The following is an 8,050-nucleotide window of genomic DNA, read 5'->3' as shown; positions in this document are numbered from 1 at the left end:
CACAATTACCTATTATCGTGCACACGGTCTTGAACGGTCGCAGTGCTGCGAACATCTTGTGAGAAAAAGTATAGCTAAAGGCTCAGTAATTTCATGCTATAGACTTCATTATGTGATTTTTGAAAGGGGGGACGTCAGGTGAGCTAAAATTTCATTGCAGGAACAGAAAAATTGGGAGGACACTTAGGCTGCAACAGCATTAAATGGCTCCCGTCTGCAGATGCGCCGATTTGTGGTGACACCACTTGCGAGTTGCTGATGACCCTGAGGACGCAAGTATACGCGGACGTGATGGACGCCGAACAACTGCGTGCATTAATAACTAGTTCCTAAAACATTGCGGAAAGTGCATGCGTGCTTTGGGACGTGGAAAACAGTCCAGCCACAGAAGCTGCTCACATATATTGGTTTACTGTCGCTGTCGTACGTTTCAATATCAGCACGCCAGGTTGCAGACGGTGAGATACGTCTGAGTACAAATATCAGGTCCACGCAGGCAGCTCCTGTAGCTGTTCCGCGCAAAGGCCGGGGTGCCGTCAAAGAGATTTAACACAGCGTGATCCGCGATCCGTCGCCGTGACCGCTCCCGCGCTCAGCCGGTACCTATGCGCGGATTGGTCCATTGCCGCCGAGGCGATCTGGACATGCGCAGAGGCACACACGGTAGCGGATCGCGGTAACATATCACGCGGTAACGGATCGCGGGTCGCGCTATACTAAATCTCTCTATTATCGAGTTTTGGAACAGCGTGGCTCTGTCGATTATGGGGACAAAGGAATAGCGGGTGCGCCAATGAGCACGCGCATAATGCTGCGATGACAGCTGCGCAAGACATAGCTAGACGGGAACGCTACGCACTGGCGCCCAGCTGTTCCCCATATTAGAGCACTATACCCATATCCAAATAATCGATATGGTCACCCTATTCTAAACCTCTCTATTGAAGATGAGTCCTGCATTCTTCAAAAAACGTGACAATATCCTGCCTTCGAGCTTTCTTTAAGGCGCTTCCCCAGCACTAATGATTCGCGCATTGAGATCTCAAGGTATATTAATTATGTGGCTCTGAAGTGCGGTCTAGAAGGAATTCTAGTTGTGCTGCATCAAATTTACCACTAATTTGGATGTGGCCACCTATAGCAGAGGTGGTGTGTAACGTGCCAGAACTGGATGTTGAACGTAAGCGAGAAGGGCGGCGTATGTATATACCAGAACTTTTGTTGGATGTCCGGTCATTCCAGGCAGAAATTTCTCATATCCAGAAAGTCTAAAAGAAGAAGTAATGTTCGAAGCTCCGGAAACGCGCTTGAAAATCCTCTGTCCACTTGGTGCTCCACACGGCATTCCATACCGAGACTGCTTCCTCGGATAGTGGGGATGACATTAAAGTCACGACTGCTGCTATTAAATAGTTACAAGCTTCTGCTCAATACTTCTAAAATTAGACAGCTGTCCTATCAATACCCGCGTCCACTCCATCAATTATCACTCGTAAGGCGCGGCTCGTTTCATAACTAATATGATTGTCATTACGCTCAGCAATCTTTATCGGAGGATTTTGTTATTTGCTTTAGCGAGAAATACAATTTTTATTGCAAAAGCAATACTACGACAGCCAAAGCAAGACCTCGGGTGTGGCCGCAGCTACGCCGTGAAGAAGCGTAGCTACGGTCTGCTCATAAAAAATCAGCCTGCCATGACATTTGAATTCACGTTACCCCTATGCCACGGGCAGGAGCTGCCAACTCGGGTCGCTCCTTTCATATGGGAGGGCGATATCAGAATGAGCCTGCCAGAACCGTTTGCATTCTCGTTACCCCTACGACACGCAGGCACGTTCATACAGCTTGGTTGAAGCGTGGCTTTTTATGTGGGCTGGTAGCTTACGCTCTCGCGTCATACCCTTAAAGGATGAGCTTAAGTGTCCCCAATAATGTAGCACCTTACACTGATAGAGCGTGATAGAGGAATAATGTAGCAGGCGAAAGAAGCTTCCGCACTTGCTTTCGCAATTCAACTATAGGTTAACCAGAGGTTAAACCACAACTAATTTTGTTGTTGTTGTTGTTGTTGTTGTTGATCACAATCACTGTCGATTATTGTTGTGCCGGAATGCCCCTGCACTGCATAACACGGCGGCGCCGCTGCTCAAATTCTTAATCTGCCACTAGTTACACGCTCTATAGTTCGTGCCCTGTTTGTAGCAGGCGCCAGCGCTTCTTGAGTGCTGTGTTTACACGAACAGACGCGTGGTGTTGTGGCTCGCATCTCTACTGCTCCGTTCTGCTTCCTTTTCTCTCCCACCTATTGGCCAAAGCCGAAACATTTCGCCGGGCTCCCGAAATATGCAAAAGCAGTCATTCGCCTTACAAAACGGTTGGAACATAGTCGTAATACCAAATTCCGGGAAAGGCACTTTGCGGTGCCGGTTGCTGAGCATCCAAAGCGGTGAATACTAATACGTATTCTTTTAAAGGCTCATTGAAAGGGTGTTCGCCGAAATTAAGGAAAGCAGACGATAATGATATATGTTGGATCGCTTATGATCATGCAGCTTTGATCTTGCTATCATAGCGCCAGAGATATCAGCGATTACAAGCGCGGCCTCCACATTTTCGGTCGAAGCGAGTAAAACGTATTTTGGATTAGAAAACTTTTATTGCCAGCATTTAGTCGTACGTAGGCACTATACTATACATGGATTCGAGTTCTTAGATCGCGGACTCAAGCCCGCGGACTCGCTCCCGTGCTCGCGGCGACCACCGGCGCCGGTCTTTCTGCTTCTGAACGTCGTAAGGCCTACATGACGTCACTCGGAAGGGGCTCCCACACAAGGCCGCAGAGAAAAAGTAAACTGCCCGGTAGCGAAATCGTTGCAACCGGGAAAGACATAAAGATATGACACTTTCTCTACATAACCCAAACATTTGGTAGGCTAATTTTAAGCCCATTTCTGCGCCCCTTTAGGGTTGCAGAAAGGTAAATAAACTTTGCTTTATGCTACCAGATCAGCCGCAGTTGCATTCTAAGTCACCGAGTGAATCATCATGACCACTATATCATTCTGGCCCCATTCACGGCAGCGCAATGGCCTGCCCCATATATCCCCAATTAACCCTGTCCTAACATCCCAACTCCTTCTTTAGTCATTCGTCGAGTACTCAAGAAAGAGATAATGAGCTGAATACCATGAGCCACTACATTATATTCCAGGAGGTTTCTCGGAATAATAAAAGTTTAAAAAGTGGATTTTCTGAAACAACTTAGTAGCCGATGGCTACAGATAAGCTCAGCAGGAGCGAAGAGGCTTGTCAGTGCGACGATTCTCAATGACACGCAAACCAATCTCCGTCAGTAGTCAGAGAGAGACAAGTTTATTTGCCCCAGATGTCGTGAATTAGGGGTCCTGTGTGGCCCCCGGGTGGGGGCGACATCCTGGGCCCACGAAATAAGTGCAAGCGCATGCCACTATCAGAGGGCTGGTGACGATGATGATGATGATATTGTTAGCTAGTCCCTTTGTAACGGGTGGACACCAGATTGGTGTCCCAGCTAAAAAAAACCCACACACACACAATTGTCGAAAGACACAGCAACTAAGAAGTTCACACGCAGCACTTCACCTGGTCACACCCCACGACCGCGCCTACCCACACACCACACACACACACATACACACACCCATACCCGGCCCAAACGTCATCACAGTTGGCCAACTGCACTCCACCATTCGGCGAGCCTTCTCTTTGTCGCCGCAGCTGCTTTAAGCAATGCTTTGTCAGCGGCCGCGCTGTCTCCGGCGGCGCCGTAAGTTCAGAGTAGCCTTGCGGTTTTCCCGCTCACTGCGAGCGGCGCCATATTTGCTCAGATGATGCAGTTACATCGAGTAGCCGTTGATATCGGCAAATACAGCCATTTTTCTTTTTTCCGCTGGCTCGCATATGTTTCATTACCACAAGCCAGTGGGTTGTATTTATTTATTATAGATAACTGCTGCAGCGTGTTTACAGCGTTCCGGAGGATGACCTCCTCCGTATGTTTTACAGAACGAGAAACGCAACAAGCACGCGGACATATGGCACTCGCATTTGGTCGCGTAACACAACCCCGCAGTGTAAGGCCGAGATCGTATACTGAAGGAGATTTTTCTCCTCTCAGGAGGCTAGTGGAAAAGAAGAGAAAAGAAAATTACCTGTGTGCGCCTCTTGAAGACTGGCGGCAGCGGGCCAGCAGTACCAGTGGTAACGCAATCACTTGTTTTTATGACGTTCCTCATAGAAAACTTTTCTTTTACTTAAAATGGAAATTGCGAATTATTCTGATGAAAGTCACTGGGCGTAATTGAGCTGCAGTTTGTATATTTTTTTAATTGAATCACCTCATTGTAAAATTTAAGACTGGTTACGCTGGAAATCGCAAATTTTTAGTTCTAAAAATTTTTCAGTAACTTATTGGTTTTGTTGGGTTCAGATATCTTCCCCAAAGGGCACATGTCTCAAAAGCCGACTATGCATTTCATATTGCTAATAGAGGTAGCGTACATTGTGTGAGAAAAAAAAATGGTATGCTCTGCATTTTGGCTTATGATAAAGTGCAATTTCTAATTGTGCGAAAACTTTTAGTGCGTAGAAAAAGTAAATACAATATTGTTAATTTTAAGTACAGTTTCTCGTTCTCTTGGAAAATTCAAGGGAGCATCACATGACCAAAAATATTACCCAGTATATTCAAGGACATTACCTTCCACTGTGCAACAAAGAGCCATAAATTTTATCTATTAAATCGGCGAGCGTCGAGCGCGAGATTCGATGTATATGCCGCGGAATGACCCTTTAAAGTTCATTTGGTATTTATTATTTAGCATTTAGTATTTAGCATTTATTTAGTATTTAGTAAGGGTCATATGATATTTATGTCGTAACAAACCGCTCGTTATGAATTGTTATGAATTTGAAAGGCTCGGCCTTGTCCGCACGAGCTCATGTTTTTGGCGATGAGGTCAGGGAATTCTGATGACCATTCCAACACAGGCAAGGAAAAATAGGCTTCGAATTTTGGAAATACATTGTGTCTGCAGACTGGGTATAGTTCTTCCGAATTTTCAGTATATACTGCGATAAATAAAGTCGCCGTGCAAGGCGCTGCAGCCACCGCTGCGACTCAATATTTCCACTTATCTGAACAGATATGTGTCCCTGCTGGGGCCTTATTCTTCCCCAAAAGTTTCTTATCGGGTTGTATTCGTTGTCGCTTGAAGTGTGCGATTTGTCTGAAATTTTATTCTATTTTATTGACATGCTCAGAGTTCAGAATGTATTTTTTTCTACGATTTCTGGAACGCATGAGTAATCTCTTAAAAGAAAAAAAAAATCGGCTGTAAAAAAAAATTGCTGTGCTCCTTTAGTCACCAAACTGTTCAGTGATAGCAAAGAAATTAGTAAAGTTCCCATGGCCTTATCTTACATTAGAAATAATTTCGCTACTGGATGTGCAGAAATATCTAGACAGGCGTTGTGCCACGCTTGAATTATTGTATGGAGCGTTTGTGTTATCTGCCATCACATTTAAAATATTATAATTCAATTTCGATTTGTTCAGTTGTTCAGTTGTTCCATTGCTGAACTCGGAAAGATATGCTTGCGGATTGAAAAACGTCATTTTATTTATCCTGGTGTTTGTTTAATCTGTCCGAAGTGTCTCACTTCTATTTTGCACTTATAAAGTGTCTTGCTTTGTTTATTGAATGTGATTACTTTGGTGCTCTCCAGACGCCGTACGTATTATATGTGGGGCTGGCGACTTGACAAGCCGCCTACTGGCAGACTGTTTTTTTTTTCTGTAGTCCTCCATCTGGAGAGCACACCCAGTCGGGAAAAATTTCTGATGTTACAACAGAATTTCTGTGCGGGTTTTGACGGGAAACCTGTTGTGGCAACAGAACATTCTGTAGTAACATCAGAAATTTCTGTATTTACAACAAAAAAGTGCTACAGAACTACAGACAACTGAAATATACTACAGGAAAACTACAGAACTACAGAAAAAATTTGATGGTTACGACAGAACTACAGGATATTTTGTCGTAGTTTTGACACCGTTCTGTAGATTTTTCGACTTGGAAAATGAATATTTGATTTGATTTACACAATCAATAATTTGAGAGTTCCTGCGGGTGCATGCACTAAACCGTTTAGGACTCTGTTCGGCTACAATGAGGCTTCTGAAGTTTCCTCATCTTGTTGCAGAGCCAAGCTTATAGGCAGCAATATCAGTACATGGTCAAAATTCTGTCAAAAGAACGTCCTATGTAACACTGAGGGAATTGTGTCAATCCTGCACCCCTCTTTTCTGCAAGAAAGCGCGGTATAGACGCTTTCGACATGAAGTAAACATTGCAAGTCTCACGAAAGTGCTGTTTGTTCCATTTATTTGCTTCAGCCAGTTGCTGAGGTGCTCGTCCTGGTGCCAGTTCTCGTGGCAACAAAAGTGGCTCGAACCACAAAACATTGGTCGTTGTGCAGTCACTATTGCTATGTCGGAAGGTATTTCAAAACGTCCTCTTCATACACTGTAACCAGAGGTCCGTTGTCTTGCGCTCAGTCATGTTTGGGCGTACATCAACGCTATTTTTCGCGCTTTCGTATCTTCTAACGCGTTTCCTGGCAAGAGTGAAGCCATCCGTGCTCCTTGCGCCGTTTTGTTTTTCGCGTGCTTTTGTGTTTTTACGTGCTTCCGTAAAACGTACGTATAACCCCTTTTTACCCCTTTCTCCAAGTTGATCACCACCTTGCCACCTCCCACTCTACTCTTACTGCGTCCCTTCTCTCCTTGGATCATGCCGTTCATTAACATTTGAGCCCCCATAAATCTATCCTCTGTGCCGGACGTAATGATCTCGACTTGTGGTACCTTTTCCATTGCGCCGGCCTTCAAGATGCGCCCTTCCGCGATGGCGGTGAGGATTTCTACCTTTGTCATCACCATGCCGGCCGCGATGACCCGAGTCTTCGCTCCTGCTACGCCCATCCCCATGATTCTTGTCGTCGGCACCACTCCCGCCGGCAAAACCTTCACGGTTCTTGTCAGCTTCGTCGCTCCCGCCTTGCCAACCGTTCCGATTCTTTTCGGCGTCGTCACTCCCGCCGTGCCAACCGTTCCGATTCTTTTCGGCGTCGTCACTCCCGCCGTGCCAACCGTTCCGATTCTTTTCGGCGTCGTCACTCCCGCCGTGCCAACCGGCGTCATTGCTCCCGCCGTGCCAACCATTCCGATTTTTTTCGGCGTCACCCCTCCCACCATGCCAACCGTTCCGATCCTTTTCGGCGTCGTCACTCCCGCCCTGCCAACCGTTCCGATTCTTGTCAGCGTCCTCACTCCCACCATGCCAGCCTGCGTCATTGCTCCCGCCCTGCCAACTTTTGTCATTGCTCCCACCGTTCCAACCGGCTTCTTTGTTCCCACCGTTCCAACCGACGTCTTCGTTCCCACCACTCCAGCCGGCGTCTTTGTTCCCGCCGCGCCAACCGCCACGATTATCGGCGTCATCCCTGCCGCTGCGCAAACTGCCCTTTCTGCTGGCGCTTCTCTGATCGTTTACGTCGTCCAGTGGTCCTCGGGAACCGGTGGCGTTCTCAGAAAGGTGCTGAAGCGAAACGCGGCTGCCTGCATCGATGGCCTCCTGCGACGGGCTTTCGTCGCTAGTTTGCTGCGAGAAGTCGGAAACACCAGGAGCAGGATCATCCCTGGCTTCAGTCCGTGTAAAGGAGGCGCATGCCACGAACAGGAGCAGAGCACGGGTGAAGGTCATGCTCTGCGACATCAAATGAACCCACCATTTAGTTCACACTGTAGTGATGAGAGCGTTAGCGTAGCGGATACATGCTAGTGCATTCGTAAACCAAATAGCCAGATTCCTGCTGCACACGCCCAATAACCAGTGCGCGGCCTGGTAAAGTGCACACCAAGTTCCATATCATCATCAGCAGCAGCAGCAGCATCATCATCATCCGTACTATAACCACTGCTGGGTGAAGGCCGTTCTCATATTAC

The sequence above is a fragment of the Amblyomma maculatum genome, chromosome 4 (genome assembly GCF_055883805.1).
Source record: "Amblyomma maculatum isolate TAMU_Amacu chromosome 4, ASM5588380v1, whole genome shotgun sequence".
Taxonomy (NCBI): Eukaryota; Metazoa; Arthropoda; class Arachnida; order Ixodida; family Ixodidae; genus Amblyomma; species Amblyomma maculatum.
This window is presented reverse-complemented; position numbering follows the sequence as displayed.